Source organism: Dioscorea cayenensis, chromosome 2 (assembly GCF_009730915.1).
Source record: "Dioscorea cayenensis subsp. rotundata cultivar TDr96_F1 chromosome 2, TDr96_F1_v2_PseudoChromosome.rev07_lg8_w22 25.fasta, whole genome shotgun sequence".
Taxonomy (NCBI): domain Eukaryota; kingdom Viridiplantae; phylum Streptophyta; class Magnoliopsida; order Dioscoreales; family Dioscoreaceae; genus Dioscorea; species Dioscorea cayenensis.
This window is the reverse complement of record NC_052472.1, coordinates 12254930-12271519: the sequence shown is the minus strand read 5'-3', so window position 1 is coordinate 12271519 and position 16590 is coordinate 12254930. Positions and strand designations below refer to the sequence as shown.

At 42.2% G+C, this 16590-nt stretch overlaps 2 non-coding genes across 2 annotated transcripts; both read right to left on the bottom strand.

Moving 5' to 3' along the window:
- Positions 1 to 836: 836 nt before the first annotated feature.
- LOC120280997 lies at positions 837 to 943 on the bottom strand. Its single transcript, XR_005542472.1, has one exon. It is a non-coding gene; the product is annotated as a small nucleolar RNA R71 (small nucleolar RNA).
- A 14476-nt stretch (positions 944 to 15419) lies between these two features.
- On the bottom strand, positions 15420 to 15526 carry LOC120281491. Its single transcript, XR_005542636.1, has one exon. It is a non-coding gene; the product is annotated as a small nucleolar RNA R71 (small nucleolar RNA).
- Positions 15527 to 16590: the final 1064 nt, after the last annotated feature.

Sequence of the window (16590 nt, the reverse complement as noted above, 5' to 3'; positions counted from 1 at the left end):
GAAACGATTGTCCTAGGCGGAACAATACCCGGGTACCCCATCTTAATCGATTACCTTACCTTCTCCATTACTTGTGGTCTATTTCTTGTTTTTTTTACACTTGAGAATTAAATCTTGTCACACATATCACTATTTATCTTCCACATTATGTAAGAAACAATTTAAGTGTCTTTATTCCCTACTCTCTACGGATACAATACCAACTCATTTGGGATTATTACTTCGACACCCTTGCATTTGCGGTGTACAAGCATATTCGGACTTGTTAAGTTTTTGGCGCCGTTGCCGGGGAGTAGGCGTTTAAAGATACTTTGCACTTTATTTTTCTTAGCTATTCATTTATTCATTCTATTTCATATTTTCTTATTCTATCATCGTTCTGATTTTTGTTTCCTTTGTTTTGATGCAGCTCCAGGTTATGACCCATGGGAATAGCTCCATACTGATTGAAGGAGATCCCGAGCTTTAACGTACACTTATCTGATTATGCCAGACCTTCAGTATTGGGGACACAATCTAGCATTGTGCGTCCCCCGATTACAACTCAGAACTTTGAGCTGAAGCCGGTATTCATCCATATGTTGCAGCAATCCATGCAGTTCAATGGTTTGGCCGATGAGGATCCAAACAGTCATATAGAGAACTTTCTCGAGTTGTGTGATATGATGAAGATAAATGGGGTAACGAATGATGCCATCAAGTTGAGGGCCTTCCAATTTTCCTTGAAAGGGAAAGCGAACTAGTGACTACACTCATTACCTAGAGCATTAATTACCACATCGGAGGGGATGCTAGAAGCTTTTCTTGGCTGTTATTTCCCTCCCAGAAAATCTGGAAAGCTTAGGAATGAGATTTCATCCTTTGTACAATTGGAATTGGAGTCTTTATTTGAGATGTGGGAAAGGTTCAAGGAGCTCCTGAGAAAATGCCCGCAATACGGATTCCCGGAGTGGATGATTATTTAGACCTTTTATAATAGTTTGATTCCGAGTACAAGGCAACTATTGGATACGGCAGTAGGAGGTACCTTAGGTAGCAAGAACCCTAGTGAAGCTCGTTAATTAATTAAAGAAATGTGGTTAAACAGCTACCAATGCAATCTCAGGGAGAAGAAAAAGGTGGCCGATCACCATGAGATATATGCAGTGACTTTGTTGGTGGCTCAAGTGGAATCACTGAGTAAGAAGTTAGATCTTCTAACTTCGAACAGAGTAGCAGCCGTGATTACTTACACCAGGTGTGGTGGAGGACATGCTCCCTCCGATTGCCCGATATCTATTGGTGATGCATCTTCGGTTGAGAACATCGATTTTGTAGGTAATAGCATGAGGACTCAAGGGAACCCATATAACAACACCTACAATACGGGTTGGAAGAATCATCCCAATTTCTCGTGGAGCAACCAAGGTCCACAAAAGGCCATGGGGCCACCGGGTTTCAAACAACAATGCCCAAATGTGGAAAACAAAGTTTTAGGTTTGGAGACCCGAATGACCGATTTGGAAAAGGCCTTAACTAGGTTTGTGCAATCGTCAAATACAAGGTTTGAATTAGTTGAGGCTACACTTCGCAACCATAATGCCTCCTTACATAATCTTGAAAATCAAGTGGGGCAGATTGTGAAGTCCTTATCGGGAAGGCCACATGGAAGTTTTCCGAGCAATACCGAGACCAACGCTAAAGAGCATGTGAAGGCAATCACTTTGAGAAGTGGTCGTGAGGTCGATGGTAGGCTTCCGAGTGAGTAGTCAAATGAACACGCACCCGAGGTTATAGAGGTTGAAGAGGGAACAAGCAAAGAGAAGGAGGTGGCACCTCCACCTTTCAAGCCAAGGATCCCTTATCCCTCTAGATTGAAGAATAACCAAGTGGATGAACAGTACAAGAAGTTCCTAATTTTGTTCAAGCAACTCCACATCAATATTCCTTTTGTGAAAGCATTGGCCCAAATACCTAAGTATGCCAAATTCTTGAAGGACTTGTTGACCAATAAGAGGAAGTTGGAGGAGAGTGCTTCAGTGATCTTAGATGCGTCTTGCTCTGCGGTCTTGCAAAAGAACATGCCGGACAAGAAGAAAGACCCGAGGAGCTTCGTCATTCTGTGTAATATCGGTAATCTAGGCAAAGAAATGGCATTGGCAGATTCAGGGGATGCATCAATGTCATTGCATACACCTTCTTTCAAAAGCTAGGCTTGGGCGAGCCTAGACCTACTCTGACGACTATGCAACTAGTGGACCGAACGGTGAGACATCCGAGAGGCATTATCGAGGACGTGCTTGTTAAGGTGGACAAGTACATTTTTTCTATTAACTTCGTAGTGCTAGACGTCGATGAGGATGCGGATGTACCCTTGATACTTGGGAGGCCGCTTTTGCGAACTTCCAAGGCATTGATTGATATGGACGGCGGAGAGCTAACTTTGAGAGTTGGAGATGACAAGTTCACTGATAAGTGTCTAAATATAGATGTCTTCATGTATATAGCGTATTCACTTTGCATGTATTTTGTGAGGTTTGATGCCTGTTTTGTGCTTGATAGTCTACTATTTGCTTTGTAGGGCATAAGGAAGCCATGGAGAACAAGAAGATATCATTTGGGCAAAAAGAGAAGAAAACAGGAATTTCATACTACCCCCATACTACCCAGTATGGGGGCCATATGCACTGTAGCAGCGGAATGATTCAGAGTGTCTGCCCAGATTTCCATACTACCCAGTATATGGGGCCGTATGAAGGCCGTATGCACCCTAGATGGAATGGGAATCTATGGTTTTTGAGTGCTATACGACCCTCATACGACTCCCATACGACGCATATGACCCGGAGGGTATATATACTAACTTTTAGGGCAGAAAAGGAACTTTTTGGTCAGACTTTTTGCTGGGCATATTTTGGGAGACACTTGAGAGGCTTGTGGCGACCTTGGGGAGGAGAAGAAGGGCAAGGAAGCTAGAAGATCATCCAAGCCCAAGGTCCAAGACTCTCAAGGCAAGAAGGCAACTTCATTCAAGGGGAGATCTACCACGATTTGAAGGAAGGAGACCCAAGGCTAGAGGAAACGTCATTGGGCACTCCTTTGGCGGGGAAAGCGTCATTCGACACATTCTTCACCTCCTCCTCCACCATTTCATCTAGGGAGTGTCATTTATGCTTTTGTTTCATGTTTTGCTTGTTTGTATTGCTTGTTGTGGGATGATGACAAACTAGGCCCCCAAGGTCACGGGGTGTTGGTGAACTGACAAGGTCCCCTTACGTATATCCCGTAAGTGCACGGGTTTGTCGAAGTAATAATCCCGGATGAGCGGGTATCGAATCCACAGGGAGTAGGGAATAAAAACACTTAATCCGTTTCTTAGTTATGTAAAAGATCAGTAGTGATAAGTGTGACAATGATTCAATTCTCAAAATTAAAAGCAACAAGTAAGAGAGCACAAGTAAAGGAGGAGGTAAGGCAATAGATAAAGATGGGGTACTCGGATAATGCTACACCTAGGACAATCGTTTCAAGTGCAAGAACCCTCTATTATGCTTCCAAATCAATGCAATGGTGAGTCATGGAAATCCTTAAATACATAGTCCCAAATCTAAGGTCAACTATGCCTACCTCTATACATGTCCCGCAGGAGAAATCGAGCAATCTCAACACCTCGCACTCGTATAGAGTTGCAATTAGCTCTAGGGATTCCAAGTGATAAATCTCTTCCTAATTATAGACCTAATCCTTTGGTCCAGGTGGAAGGTCCCTAACCACAATTGAGCCCTAGATACTAAGATCACCTCAACGCTTCACTCCGTTGCACGCGCAACTAAGCACCAGCAGAGGGTCATCCCTTAGACCATTCACTCTATTATGGCCGCAAAGAACTCGAGGAATGGAGGTAGAATCTATCACGTCGGAGGGGAAAGGGGACGCTCATGTACCTCTTGACTCACCCTCTCAACCCTCTCCAACATAGCTTTGTCTAACACTCATGGTGTGTCACTACTCACAAGGTTACCAATAAGAACTCTCAATCCTAGTGTCACTCTAGGGGAAATGTTCATACAATCAAGCATTCAAGGTTGGAACTCACAACAAACATCAATTAATTGAAAGCATAATAAAGAGATTCAATGAAACAAATACATCCTAGGGTTTACAAATACCCAAGTACCCACTAGGGGTTTAGCTCTCCATGGAGCTAAGTACAATCAAAGAAATAGAATGTAAAAGCAATGAATCCATAGAGAAATCCCCTCGATAGTCATGTCGATTGTCTTGTGGAAAGTCCTCTACTCGTCGTCCAAGGATTCCCTTGTCCAGTATAGGATACGCCTCGACGGAAGCTCCCCTACCAACCTTCTTCCTAAGGAATGACGATGTCGGATCCGTAGAACGTCTCCAAACCTTTAGTCAATACCTCTCAAAACCCTAGCCAAAATCCTTTCTCAAGTTGGGGAAAAGATGGAGAAAAGAATGCTGAAATCGGGCTGAATCGGCTTTAAATAAGGCTGGAATCAGGCGACCGCACGGGCCTGTGGATTTTACACACGCGCGTGTGGATTCTCTGAATTCTTGTTTTCTCGGCCGACTGTGAACAGTGCTACTATAGTACTTTACCACGATGTTCTGCAACAGTACCTAGCCTAAAATACTTCCCGAGTCCATACTTTCATCGAGGTGACGCAAACGGCCACACGTTCACGTCGTGGATCGCTTCGCTTCTTTAATGACGGACAAGTTGGTGGAGATCTTGTTCTGTGTGCACAAGTCAGAATGCTCGAGTGTGACTGCCCTTGTGCCCCTCCAAATGGTTGTGCTAACTCAGATACGAGGAGGTTGGCACACACTTTAGCATCTCACCCCGACCTATGTCTTCGCGTTTGAACCTTATCAAGATTTCCTCCAAAATCGGTGCATTATGATCCAGATTGGCTTCTTTCCTTCATACTCGGCCTCACAACCCTACCCGCATAAAAGTAACATAAAAACACACATATTAGGGTAAAAACCCGAGAAAGGTAATGCTCAACATAAGGAAAGAACGCTTCGCATTCATATCGCACAAGCACTTATCATGAACCTTGGGGGGTTTTAGCATGTATGTTGGATGATAACAAATAATTCCATGTTTGGGTAATTTTGAGATTTAATCCATTTTTTTCATGCTAAGTGCTACACTAAGGAGAAATCCGTAGCTCTTTTATGAGTGATGCATGTAGATGTGACTTGCTCGCATGTATTAGATCATGAATTGATTAGAAAGGGGATACTTGTATCATCACGCCCAGAAATCGGGTGTTTGGTAGCCCTCCATGTAGGTTTAATCCGAAGAAGAGTAGGTTTACTCCTAAATGAGATTTCCTCGTACTTAATGCAATCGTAGGGATATGGATTTGGGAGAAATTCCTATCTATGTTCGTATGGGATTAGGGTTCAATCATCGAGAGATTAGGTTTGTTCTAATCTTGGAATCTCATGGTCCATTTTACCCTTGCATCTTTAGATCATCATCCATGTTGCATGATAACCCCTAAAGGGGATCCACATCCATAGGCCTTTACATTTAATTGATTCTCTTGCTTGCTCATTGCTTGTTCTCTCTAATTTATTGGCAAATATCGTTTTAGCTTTAATTACATTTAGTAGAGTAAAATCCATCACTTGAGATCTTAGGCTAGATAATAGCTCAAGAAGGAGTAATAGGAGATCCTTAGCCCCGTGGAATATGATCCTCGTGTCTTCACATGAGGTATTACTTGGTGATCCCGTACACTTGCGGGGAAGCAATCACTCACATACCGCCTTGTTGAAGCCATGCGGCATTCTCATGATTTCGATGATACTTTATACTTTCTAGATGCTACTGATGAGATTATTGATGACTACATACAGGAGATGTTCAATCTAGATCCATAAGAAGGCTTGTTTGACCAAGAGGAGGAGAATGAAGAGATCATGATGCTTGGTTTGATGGAAGAAGTACCATCTACCCCAGGGATCTTGAAGAAGGCGCTCCGGAGATTGAAGAGGGCTAGGAGACGCAATCAAAAATGCTCCAAGACTGTTGGAGATGTGTGTGAACTGAACAATTTGGGTGAACCATTTCAAGGTGGTCTTAAGCCCAACAATTCACCCTCTACAAGTGTAGTAGCTTTCACTCATCCCATGAGATTGCTCTTTCTCTCATTAGGGCATAACTAGTATCCGACTTATGAGAGTAGCTTCATACTTCATAGGTGGTAGCTCTTTCAACCTAACAAGCACAACTAAATAATGAAACATTTTTTTTAAAATTAACAAAAGAAACAACTATAACTAGTCCGTTTAACATCAAACTTGAGTTTCGAAAAGAGTTTAAAGAGTGAGTAGTGCAACAAGTGTGAATCGGGCAAAAATTCGTAGGAATTCACTCACATTATGTTATGAGTAAATTTGATCAATTTTCCTTCCAATATATGCAGGTATGGCCCCTAGATCAAAGAAAGAATTTGGTAAGCATCTTAGAGAGCCTACACCTGAGCTGGAAAGCATGGAATTTGCTTTTCCTGAACATCAAGCTCCATTTGAGCGGTTGGCGAAGCTTAAGTTCGGTCAGACGCGGATACCGGATGTGAGCTCACTTAGGAAGGTAAAGTTAGCACATAGCATGGCCGATGAGGTTGTGGAGTTGCTATCGGCTGGTAGTTGGTGCAAGCTGTTGATTATTGGTGACCTTGCTATCCGTCTACTCACATTAGAGGTGCTTGGCTCATTTGAGTTTGACTGCTCTTATGCTCATTTTGATAGCGTGGGCGCCATTCAGTTCATGGCTTTTGGACAATATCATAGTATGAGCATCGCGTAGTTATCCATTAAACTTGGGTTATATGATGAGGAGTTTACTAAGATGGAGGAGTATAATGGGCTACCAACTAACTATTGACGCCATTCTAAGTAGATCAGTGAACGGTCGCGGCGACAGCACGATAGTCCTTAGCAAGCAAGAACTTCTATATTTGTACTTCATGGTGCGGAGTGAGCCGATTCATGTGGGATATATTCTAGCAGAATATCTGAAGCATCAGGGACAATATCCATGGCTTGGTGTTATTTTCTCAGGCCCATAGATCACTAGACTCATCCTGCGGATGGGCCTACAAAATACGATCAGGGGTGCCGAGAAGAGGATTGTACCAGCACCAATCATGTTAGAGACAATGAGGCTCCTAGGTATGATCAAGAAATATTCGAACGGTGTTTATGTGCTGAACATGCCCCCACCAGAGCCATTTGTGTCCGAGGGAGCCGTAGCAGAAGGGTCTCAGCTAGCTTTAGAGTTACAGCCCTAGCGAGATCAGACAGAGGCAGCCCCTCTAGCGCACAAACCCCCATGATCGATTTGAGAGGCTCAAGAGTGCTGTAGGGATACTATAATAGGATGTGGTTGAGGTTCGCGATACACAGGCCATGAACCACCTCGAATTCATGGCACGTTTTGACACGCTATAGCAGATTTTTTAGTGAAACATCGCCTCATCGTTCGTTTTGTGATAACGGACTCCACTATTACCTGATCCACCAGCACCATTCAAGTTTGTTGTTGAAGGGACTAGTTATTATAGTTATTTCTTTTGTTAACTAAAAAAAAAATGGAAAAAGGAAGAACAAAATAGTTTTATTGTTTACTTGTGATTGTTGGATGGAAAGAGCTACCACCTATGAAGTATGAAGCTTCTCTCATAAGTCGGATACTAGTTATGCCCCAATGAGAGAAAGAGCTATCTCATAGGATAAGTGAAATCTACCACCCTGGTAGAAAGAGCTATCTCCTCGAAAGCGTGAAAGCCACCTTTGCGGCCGCTTTGGAAAGGGCTACCTTAGAGATTGTGTGAAGCTACTACCATTTTTTTAATTTGTGTTACTTTGTGTATATAAATAAGTCCTTTATACTTAGAACTTTAAGGAGTATACTTTGGGTTGACTTGAGTAAGTTTGCACACACACTTACACAATTTCGGATTTATTGTCATTTTTTATTCAACTGCTTAGCTAGAGCATTGATTTTACGTATTTAATGTTGAAATTTCACTTACTTGTAGAATGCTCTGTTGTATGATTTGGTGAACCTAAAGCCAAACACTTGGAATATTTCCTTCTTCTATTCTTCAATGTTTCAATTTTCGCTTGAGGACAAGCAAAAGCTTAAGTGTGGGGACTTTTATAAGTGCTTGTGTGATAAGAATATGAAGTGTTCTTTACTTGTAATGAGCATTACTTTTATTAGGGTTTAGCGCTAATACTTGTGCATTTGTGTTACTTTCATGCATATAGGGTTGTGAAGCCGAATGCTAAAGAAAGAAACCAATGTAGATCTTGAACGCACTATTTGGAGAAAATCTTGAGAAGGGTCAAACACGAAGACATAAGTCAAGTTCAAGATGCGGGAATGTGTGCCAACCTCCATGTATTCAAGCTAGCACAATGGTTTGGAGGGGCACAAAGACAGTCACATTCGAGTATCCTCGTGATAATTGCTTGTGTGATAAGAATGCGAAGTGTTCTTTCCTTATGATGAGCATTACTTTTACCGGGTTTTAACGCTAATATGTGTGTATTTATGTTACTTTCATGAAGATAAGGTTGTGAGGCCGAGTATTATTGAAAGAAGCCAATGTGGATCTTAAATGCACCATTTGGAGGAAATCTTGAGAAGGTTCAAACGCGAAGACATAAGTCGGGTTCGAAATGCTGGAATTTGTGTCAACCTCCTCGTATTCAAGTTAGCACAACCATTTGGAGGGACACAAGGGTAGTCACATTCAAGCATTCTAGCTTGTGCATGTATAGTAAGATCTCAACCAACATGTATGTTATTGAAGAAGAAAAGCGATCTATGACATAAACATGTGCCTGTTTACGTTACCTCGATGAAAGCATGGATTCAGGAGTGTTTCAGGCCGATATCGTAGCAGGGCACTATAACAAACACTGTACCAAAACACTTTAGCAGGTACTATTCACAGCCGGCTGAAGAAGGATGAAAATAGAAAATCCACACGGGCACCCATATGGGTGTGTGGATTCCCGATTCCATCCCTATTTAAGGCTGATTTCATGATTCTTTTTTCCATCTTTTCCCCAACTTGAGAGAGGGCGGCGGCTAGGGTTTTGAGAGGTATATGCTAGGGATTGGGAGAGGTTCTGCGGCTCCGAAATCATGCTCTATTTGGATGAAGGTTAGTGGGAGAGCTTTCGTCGACACCGATCAGGCGAGGTGTATCCTAGGTCGGATAAAGGGACCCTTAGACGAGTAGAGGACTCTCCACAAGACCATCACCACTACTATCGAGGGGGTTTTCTATGGATTCTTTGCTTTTACATTTGATTTCATTGATTGTAATTAGCTCCACGGAGAGCTACACCCACAAGTGGGTACTTGGGTATTTGTGAACCCTAGGATGTATTCATTTCAATGAACCTCTTTATTATGCTTTCAATTAATTGATGTTTTATTTGAGTTCCAAGCTTGAATGCTTGATTGTATGAATACTCCCTTAGAGTGACACTAGGGTTGAGAGTACTTCTTGGTAACCCTTCTGAGTGAGTGACACACCACGAGAGTTAGACGAAGATAGATTGGAGAGGGTTGAGAGGGTGAGTCGAGAGGTAGCGGAGTGTCCCCTTTCCCCTCCAGTTTGATTTATTCTACCTTCTTTTCCTTAAGTTCTTTGCGGTCATAGTAGAGCAAATGGTCCAAAGGATGACCTTCCGCTGGGGTTTAGTTGCGGGTGCAACAGAGTCAAGCGTTGAAGTGATTTTAGCATCTACGGCTTAATTATGGCTATGGACCTTCCACTTGACCAAAGAGTTAGGTCTACATCTAGGAAAACGATTTATCACTTGGAATCCCTAGAACTCATTGCAATTCTATACGAGTGCGATGTTAAGAGGTTATTCAATTTCTCCTCCGTGACATGTACAGAGTTAGGCATGGTTGTCCATAGATTTAGGACCATATATTTACGGATCTCCACAACTCATTATTGCATCAGTTAGAAAGTATAATAGAGGGTTCTTGCACTTGAAACGATTGTCCTAGGAGGAACAATATTCGGGTACCCCATTTATATCAATTGCCTTACCTTCTCCTTTACTTGTGGTCCCTTTCTTGTTCTTTTACTTTTATTATTTCACATCTTGTCACACATATCACTATTCATCTTTCACTTAGTTAAGAAACAATTTAAGTGTTTTTATTCCCTACTCCCTGTGGATACGATACCCCACTCACCTGGGATTTATTACTTTGACACCCGTGCACTTGCGGTTTACAAGCATATTCGGTCGTGTCACCTGGCTTGTGAATTGATAGCAAGATCATCACCAATAAGGCCAGATATTGAAGAGGTTTTTTGGTCATTGACGTTACCGCGATGAAAACATGGATTCAGGAGTGTTTCGCACTGGTATTATAGCAAGGTACTGTAGGAAATGGTGTAGCAAATTACTGTAGCAGGTACTTTTCACAGCCGTCTGAAAAAGAGAATTCCAGAGAATTCACACGGGTGTGTGGAAATTATCCATGCCCGTGCAAAAATTCCACAGGCCCGTGTGGCAGATCCACATGGATGTGTGGATACCCGATTCCAGCCCTATTTAAGCCGCAATTCAGCCACGATTTGAGGATTCTTTTTCTTCATTCTTTCCCAAACATGAGAGGGGGCTGTGACTATGATTTTGAGAGGTATTGGAAGGTTTTTGAAGAGGTTTTTTGACTCTGACATCACGCTCCACTTGGAGGAAGGTTATTGGGAGAGCTTTCGGCGGCACCGATTCGGCGAGGTGTGTCCTAGGCCGGACAAGGGGACCTTTGGAGGAGACGAAGCTTCTCCACAAGACCATCATCATGACTATCCGGGGGTTTTCTATGGATTACTTGTTTTTACATTCGATGTCATTGTTGATTGTAACTATCTCCATGGAGAGCTAAACCCCCTAGAGGGTACTTGGATTGGTAAACCCTAGGATGTATATGTTTCATTAAACCTTCTATTATGCGTTCATTAATTGATGTTTTATTCGAGTTCCAATCTTGAATACTTGATTGATTGAGTCCTCTATTAGAGTGACAATAGGGTTGAGAGTTATATTAGTAACCCTTGTAAGTGAGTGACACACCACGAGGGTTAGACAAATCTAGTTTGGAGAGGGTCGAGAGGTAGCGGAGAGTCCCCTTTCCCCTCCATTGTGATTTATTCTACATCCATTTCCTTGATCTCTTTGTGGTTATAGTAGAGTAAATAGCTAAGGGATGACCTTCCGCTAGGGCTTAATTGCAGAGGTAATAAAGTGGAGCGTTGAAGTGATTTTAGCACCTAGGGCTTAATTGTAACTAGGGGCCTCTCATCTGGACCAAAGGGTTAGGTCTATTACTAGGGACAGGGTTTATCAATTTGAATCCCTAGAAATCCATGCTATTCAATCCGAGTGCGAGGTGTTGAGATTGTTAGATTTCTCCTCCGGGACATGGTATAAAGTTAGTCACGGTTGACCTTAGATTTGGAACCATGTATTGAAGGATTTCCAAGACTCATTAATGCATTAGTTGGGAGGCATAATAGTCAGTTTTGCACTTGAAACGATTGTCTAAGGAGGAACAATATCCGAATACCTCATTTATATCGATTGCCTTATCTTTCACTAACTTGTGCTTTTCTCTCTTTTGTATCTTTTATTCTTGTTTATATTACATATTGTTAACACAATCATTATTCATCTTCACTTGGTTAAGAAATAATTTCTGTATTTTTACTCCATACTCTCTGTGGGTACGATACCAGCTCACCTTGGATTTTATTACTCGACAAACCCGTGCACTTGCTGGATATACGCAATGGGCGTTGTCACTTGGCTACTCCACAAGACCATCGACATGACTACCGAGGGAGTTTTCTTATGGAACACTTGTTTTTACTTTCGATTTCATCGTTGATTGTATTGTGCTCCATGGAGAGCTAAACCCCCTAATGGGTACTTGGATTTTGTAAACCCTAGGATGTTATTGTTTCATTAATCTTTTATTATGCTTTCCTTAATTTATGTTTCAATTGAGTTCTAATCTTGAATGCTTGTTGAATGATTTATCCCTTAGAGTGACACTAGGGTTGAGAGTCCATCTTGGTAACCGTTGTAGATGAGTGACACACTATGAGGGTTAGACATTGCTTGATTAGAGAGGCTTGAGAGGGTGAGTAGAGAGGTAGTGGAGTGTCCCCTTTCCCCTCTGGTGTGATTTATCCTACCTCCATTTCCTTGAGTTCTTTACTGTCACAATAGAGTGAAGTTATAAAGGATGAACTCCACTAGGGCTTAGTTGCGTGAGTAATAGAGTGAAGCATTGAAGTGACTCTTGTGTCAAAGGCTTAAATGTGACTAGGGGCCTTTCTCATGGACCAAAGGGTTAGGTCTATACATATGAAGAGGGTTTATCACTTGGATTTCCTCAAACTCCATGCAACTTTACTGATAAGTGCTTGTGCGATATGAATGTGAAGCGTTCATTCCTTATGTTGAGCATTACTTTTCTCAGGTTTTTACATTAATATGTGTGTTTTTATGTTACTTTTATGCAAGTAGGGTTGTGAGGCCGAGTATGAAGGAAATAGGCCAATGTGGATCATAATGCACCTATTTTGGAGGAGATCTTGCTAAGGTTCAAACGCGAAGACATAGGTCACGTGTGAGATGCTAGAGTGTGTGCCAACCTCCTCATATTCTAGTGAGCACATTCATTTGGAGGGGCACAAAGGCAGTTACACTCGAACATTCTGATTTATGCATATAAGAACAAGAGATCCACCAACGTGCACATCATTGAAGAGGCAAGTGATTCACGACGTAAAGCGTGTGCCGCTTATGCTACTCCCAATGAAAGTATGGAATTCGTGGAGTATTTCCGGCATAGTCATCGCAGGTGTCACCGTAGGGGAAAAACATTGTAGCAAGTCATCGTAGCAGCCCGGCCGAGAAATCGAGAACAGAGAATCCACACGGGCATGTGGAAATTATCCACGCCTGTGGAAATTCCATGGGGCGTGTGACATCATACACGCCTGCGATCGCCCGATTCCAGCCCCTATTTAAAGCCGATTTCAGCCCCAATTTTGGTATTCTTTTCTCCATCTTTTCCCCAACTTGTGAGAGGACTCGGCTTGGGTTTCGAGGGGTATTGGCCAAGGTTTTGGACAAGTTCTACGGCTCCAACATCGTGATTCCATTAGGAAGAAGGTTGGTAGGGGAGCTTCGATCGAGTCGTATTTATACCGAACGAAGGAATCTTTGGACGACGAGTAGAGGACTCTCCACAAGACCATCGACACGACCATCGAGGGGGTTTCTTTATGGATTCATTGCTTTTACATTCGATTTCTTTGATTGTATTAAGCTCCATGGAGAGCTAAACCCCTAGTGGGTACTTGGATGATTGTGAACCCTAGGATGTGTTCGTTTCATTGAACTTCTTTATTATGCTTTCAATAAATTGATGTTTATTATGAGTTCCAACCTTGAATGCTTGATTGTATGAACATTTCCCCTAGAGTGACACTAGGGTTGAGAGTTCTTGTTGGTAACCTTGTGAGTGAGTGACACACCACGAGCGTTAGACAAAGCTAGGTTGGAGAGGGTTGAGAGGGTGAGTCGAGAGGTATAGGAGCGTCCCTTTTCCCCTCCGGCGTGATAGATTCTACCTCCGTTCCTTGAGTTCTTTGCAGCCATAATAGAGTGAGTGGTCTAAGGGATGAACCTCCGCTGGGGCATAGTTGCTCGTGCAATGGAGTGAAGCGTTGAGAGGATCTTAGTATCTAGGGCTTAATTGTGGCTAGGGACCTTCCGCCTGGACCAATGGGTTAGGTCTATATTTAGGAAGAGATTTATCACTTGGAATCCCTAGAGTTCATTGCAACTCTATGCGAGTGCGAGGTGTTGAGATTATTCGATTTCTCCTCCGGGACATGTATAGAGTTAGGTATAGTTGACCTTAGATTTGGGACTATGTATGTAAGGATTTCCACGACTCACCATTGCATTGATTAGGAAGCATAATAGAGAGTTCTTGCACTTGAAGCGATTATCCTAGGTGAAGCATTATCTGAGTATCCCATCTTTATCGATTGCCTTACCCTCTTCTTACTTTTGCTCTTTCACTTGTTGATTTTATTGTTGAGAATTGAATCAATTTCACACTTATCACAATTGATCTTCCACATAGCTAAGAATCAAATTACGTATTTTTACTCCTAACTCCCTGTGGATTCGATCCCGCTCACCCGGGATTATTACTTCGACAAGCCCGTGCACTTGCGGGATATAAGCAAGGGGAACTTGTCATTTACACAGCATGAGGTGTTGAGACTGAGCGATTTCCCCACCGGGACAGAGTGTATAGTTAGTCATGGTTGACCTTAGATTTGGGACCGTGTGCTTAAGGATTTCCACGACTCATTGAACATTGGTTAGGAAGTATAATAGTTGGTCTTGCATTTGAAACATTAATCCTAGGGGGAGCATTGTCCGAGTACCCCACTTCTATCAATTGCCTTACCTCTTACTTACTTGTGCCTCTCATTCTTGTTTTTTTATCTTTGTTGAGATTACATTTTATCAATACTATCATTGTTCACTTTCACGTGGTTAAGTAGCAATTTATGTATTTTTACTCCCTACTCCCTATGGATACGATACCCCACTCACCTAGGATTTATTACTCGACAAACCCGTGCACTTGCGTGTCACACACAAGGGGCGTTGTCCAGTTTTTATTGCCGTTGCCGGGGAGTAGGCATTTACAGATACTTTGCACTTTGCTATCTTAGCTATTCATTCATGCTATTTCATATCTTCTTGTTCTATCATCATTCTAATTTTGTTTTCTTTATTTTGGTGCAGCTCCAGGTTATGACCTGAGGGAACCCTTTGACATTGTTTGAAGATGTTCCTGAACTTGAACGTACACTCAGAAGAAGGAGGAAAGAACCTATACTAGAACTGTCGAATCTAGCTGAAGTGAAAGTTGAAGGATCTGACAATATGGCAGTATCGAATTAACAACAGAGAACACTCTCTGATTACGCCAGACTGTTAGTATTGTGGATACAATCTAGCACAAAATTTTAAACTAAAATCGGCATTCATCAACATATTACACTAGTCCGCACAGTTCAATGGTTTGGCCGATGAGGATCCAAATAGTCACATACAGAATTTCTTAGAAATGTGTGATATGCTCAAGATCAATGGTGTTACGGATGATACCATCAAGTTGAGAGCCTTCCCATTTTCCATAAAGGTGAGAGAGAAGCAGTGGCTACACTCATTACCTAGAGCATCGATCACTACATGGGAAAAGATGGTAGAAGCTTTCCTTGCCTGTTATTTTCCTAACAGAAAATCTGCAAAGCTTAGGAAATGAGATCTCGTCCTTTGTGCAAACGGAATTGGAGTCTCTATTCGAGGCATGGGAAAGGTTCAAGGAACTCCTGTGAAAATGTTTTCAACATCGGTTTCTAGAATGGATGATCATTCAGACTTTTTACAATAGTTTAAACCCAAGTACAAGACAGTAACTTGATGCACTGGCGTGAGGTACCTTAGGTAGCAAGATCCCCAGAGAAGCCCGGTAATTAATTGAAGAAATGGGATTTAACAGCTACCAATGGAATGCAATCATCAGATACACGATTCCAATTGGTCGAGGCTACACTTTGCAACCACACAAACAAGTGGGGCAAATTGCAAAGTCTTTATCAGAGAGACCACAAGGTAGTTTGCCTAATAATACTGAAACCAACCCACGCGAACATGTAAAGATGATCACTTTGAGAAGTGGTCGTGAGATGGAGGGCAAACTTCCTAGTGAGAAGACCATTGTTGAGGCAAAAGAGGTCATGGAGATTGAGGAAAGAGTTAATAAAGAAAAGGAGGTGGCATCCCCACCTTACAAGCCTAGAATTCCTTATCCTTCATGATTGACGAACGACCAAAATGATGAGCAATACAAGAAGTTCTTGGGTATATTCAACCAATTACACATCAACATTCCTTTTGTGGAAGCATTATCTAAAATGCCTCGGTATGCTAAGTTCTTGAAAGATCTTTTGACCAACAAGAGGAAATTGGAAGAGAGTGCTCAGTGATCTTAGATGCATCTTGCTCGGCGGTTTTGCAAAAGAATATGCCGAACAAGAAGAAACACCTAGGAAGCTTCATTATCCCGTGCAACATTACAAATTTTGTTGAAGAGATGGCATTGGCGGACTCAGGGGCCAGTATCAACGTCATGTCATACTCGTTCTTTCAGAAATTATGCTTGGGAGAGCCTAGGCCCACTCGGATGAGTTTGCAATTGGTGGACTAAACAGTAAGACATCTGAGAGGCATCATTGAAGATGTGCTTGTTAATGTGGACAAGTACATATTTCCTATAGACTTCATAGTGTTAGATGTCGATGAGGATACAGATATTCAATTGATACTTGGGAGGCCATTCTTGTGCACTTCCAAGGCATTGATCGACATGGACGGCGGGGAGTTGACACTGAGGGTTGGAGATGACAAGCTCACATACCA